This window comes from Oncorhynchus kisutch, unplaced genomic scaffold (assembly GCF_002021735.2).
Source record: "Oncorhynchus kisutch isolate 150728-3 unplaced genomic scaffold, Okis_V2 scaffold972, whole genome shotgun sequence".
NCBI classification, from domain to species: Eukaryota; Metazoa; Chordata; class Actinopteri; order Salmoniformes; family Salmonidae; genus Oncorhynchus; species Oncorhynchus kisutch.
Window position 1 is genome coordinate 36,360 of NW_022262917.1, and position 3,641 is coordinate 40,000.

Here is a 3,641-nt window from a genome sequence, read left to right on the forward strand (position 1 = left end):
GTCTGCATCACTGGTATACAGTGGCATTACGCAACAGGTGGGAGAGATAAGGTGTGTGTGTGTGTGTGTCTGTGTGTGTGTGTGTGTGTGTGTGTGCGCTTGTGTGTGTGTCTTCTCCTGTGGCTGGATTAACAGTAAGTATACTTGTTCACCTACATTATCAGGACCTCAATGTCCTGACAATTCACTCCAATGTCCTGAAAAAGTAGGAAAACAATCACTTTTTTTCAGGTCCTGAATTTGTTCAAATGTTATTTTAAGCTTAAGGGTTAAGTTTGGGGTTTTGGGGTTAAGGTTAAGGTTAGATTTATGGTTAGGGTTATGGTTTTTGTGGTTAAGGTTAGCTTAGGCTAAGGGTTAGGGTTAGGGGAAAATACCATTTCTGTTGGTCAAACATTTTTCCACTCCAAAAAGTCCTAGAATTTCACAAAAACAAAGCTGTGTGTGTGTGTGTGTGAGAGAGAGATTGTGCTGTGGCTGTGTGCATGTGTTTGTGCATGAAGTTCATCTGTTCAAGGCAGAAGTCTGCTGACATAAATGAAATGGAGGCTGGGGACCTCATCTTTCTCTGTCCTGCACTAATCCTCTCTGTGTTTGGAATTCTAATTCTGCAGCCTATAAAAACGTTAGATAAAAGGCTTTACAGTACGTGTCCAATTGTAAACAAGCGGTCATGCAGTACACTAAAGGGGAAAAAATTGTTCACACACACACAGAGAGAGAGAGAGGGGGAGAGAGATAAAGAGTCATAGCAAGAAAGGGAGAGAGAGACACGAGAGGGAGAGAGATAAAGAGTCATAGCAAGAAAGGGAGAGAGAGACACGAGAGGGAGAGAGAGGTTTTTCGGAGGACAGAACCGTTAGATAATCGCTTTTATTCTCAAATCTGACAATGCGCTTCCAGTTGCCGCCTGTCCCCAACCACCTGCTGGACCAATGTAGATGATGTGGAATTAATACGGATAGGAGAAAAAACACTCCAGATTAGTTCCCGAAAGTGAACGCGCTGTACCTACTCTGTAGGGACGGACCTGTGTTGCGGGGAGACGATCAGTTCCCACTGGGCACAGACGTCAATTCAAAGTATATTCCACGTGAAACAACGTCGATTCAACCAGTGTGTGCCCAGTGGGTTGTGTTTGGAACAAGACAAGAGCTCTCGGGGTAGCCTAAACATGGACAGACATCACTCCCATTTCGTTTCGTACTTTGTTTTCGCTCCCGGTCAGTTTTTGAATAGGCCCACCATAGTTCCGTAAAGTTGTCTGCGTGCAGCGGAGCGCACGTATGGCTGGTCAATTTGAAGGATGTTGACGCGAAATAATTCGCCTATGATGGAAGTAAATTCACCATAAAGTAAGAGAGGATAAAACGAGTTGTCAGCGACGGTAAGTAACGTTCTGTCTTTGTGAAGTAATTATTTTGCCACGCATACATGCATTAAAAAAACGAATTTGCAATAAGAGCCACATTGAGGTTAAAAACACACAAAAAACTAGTGTAATCATTTGTTTTCCCTATAAAGCTATACACAAATTATTGTTATATATATATGACCCTATAAATATATCTCTAATGGATTTATTTCTACGTCATCATATATATCCATATTCATATTATATTTCAGCCCCATGTATTGATATTCATATTATATTTCAGCCTCAAATTTTATTCACACGTTTGTCAAATGGCTTGCTGGCTCCCTCAAGATGACAGACATCTATCACATTTATCAAATTGTAGCTCTCAAATGTAATCAGGCTAAAGTATTTGGGCGTTTGGAATTGATTTTTCAACAAGACATGATAGGCAATGCGTCCCAAATGGCAACCTATTCTCTACACAGTGCAACGTATGGGGCTGATGTTCCAAAGTAAATAGTACACTATGAAAGGTTCCATTCGGGGCAGGGACCATGGTGTAGTGCAGTAGTCACAATAGATTCATAATGATAGCTTTTCCAACTGGCAGGGATATGATTGGGCCAGGCAAATCAAATCAAATTTATTTATATAGCCCTTCGTACATCAGCTGATATCTCAAAGTGCTGTACAGAAACCCAGCCTAAAACCCCAAACAGCAAGCAATGCAGGTGTAGAAGCACAGTGGCTAGGAAAAACTCCCTAGAAAGGCCAAAACCTAGGAAGAAACCTATAGAGGAACCAGGCTATGTAGGGTGGCCAGTCCTCTTCTGGCTGTGCCGGGTGGAGATTATAACAGAACATGGCCAAGATGTTCAAATGTTCATAAATGACCAGCATGGTCCAATAATAATCACAGGCAGAACAGTTGAAACTGGAGCAGCGGCACGGCCAGGTGGACTGGGGACAGCAAGGAGTCATCATGTCAGGTAGTCCTGAGGCATGGTCCTAGGGCTCAGGTCCTCCGAGAGAGAGAAAGAAGGAGAGAAAGAGAGAATTAGAGAGAGCACAGGCCTGTGCAATAACTGTGAAATTGGATGTCTGAAGACTAACATTTACCAGATAATTGTGAATAAATGTAGAGCCTATCATAGGTTGGGGACTAATGGATCGGTTACATGTAATCTGATTACAAAAATGCTAACTGTAATCAGTTACATTGCCAGTTACATTGCCAGTTACATTGCTAGTTACATTGCCAGTTACATTGCTAGTTACATTGCCAGTTACATTGCCAGTTACATTGCCAGTTACATTGCTAGTTACATTGCCAGTTACATTGCCAGTTACATTGCCAGTTACATTGCTAGTTACATTGCCAGTTACATTGCTAGTTACATTGCCAGTTACATTGCCAGTTACATTGCCAGTTACATTGCTAGTTACATTGCCAGTTACATTGCTAGTTACATTGCTAGTTACATTGCCAGTTACATTGCTAGTTACATTGCCAGTTACATTGCCAGTTACATTGCTAGTTACATTGCCAGTTACATTGCCAGTTACATTGCTAGTTACATTGCCAGTTACATTGCCAGTTACATTGCCAGTTACATTGCTAGTTACATTGCTAGTTACATTGCTAGTTACATTGCCAGTTACATTGCCAGTTACATTGCCAGTTACATTGCTAGTTACATTGCCAGTTACATTGCCAGTTACATTGCCAGCAAAAATGTTGTAATCAGATTAAAGATACCTTTGAAAAACTAGATTATTACTTCTTGGAATAATTTTAAATTCAGAAAAGATGTTAAACTAAATAAATTACATCATGACAGCATTCTGTTTTCTCAATGACATTCAATTCAGCATTGAAAAAAGACATTTAAGTTTGTTCTAAGTTTGAGCGAGTCTGACCACAAGTCATAAACCACTATGATGACACACCAAATGATGACCACCAATCAGAGACCACTATGATGACACACCTAATGATGACCACCAATCAGAGACCACTATGATGACACACCTAATGGTGACCACAAGTCATAAACCACTATGATGACACACCAAATGATGACCACCAATTAGAGACCACTATGATGACACACCTAATGATGACCACCAATCAGAGACCACTATGATGACCACCAATCAGAGACCACTATGATGACACACCTAATGATGACCACCAATCAGAGACCACTATGATGACACACCTAATGATGACCACCAATCAGAGACCACTATGATGACACACCTAATGGTGACCACCATT

General features: G+C 41.1%; 1 protein-coding gene across 1 annotated transcript in view; it reads left to right on the plus strand.

The window, feature by feature from the left end:
• The first annotated feature begins 844 nt into the window (after window positions 1-844).
• LOC109876757 (potassium voltage-gated channel subfamily G member 4-like) overlaps window positions 845-3,641 on the plus strand; it is a 14,300-nt gene continuing 11,503 nt past the window's right edge. Inside the window, exon 1 of the mRNA XM_031817268.1 lies at window positions 845-1,387. The gene's annotated coding sequence lies outside the window, so the exon portion shown is untranslated. The remainder of the gene's footprint in view (window positions 1,388-3,641) is intronic.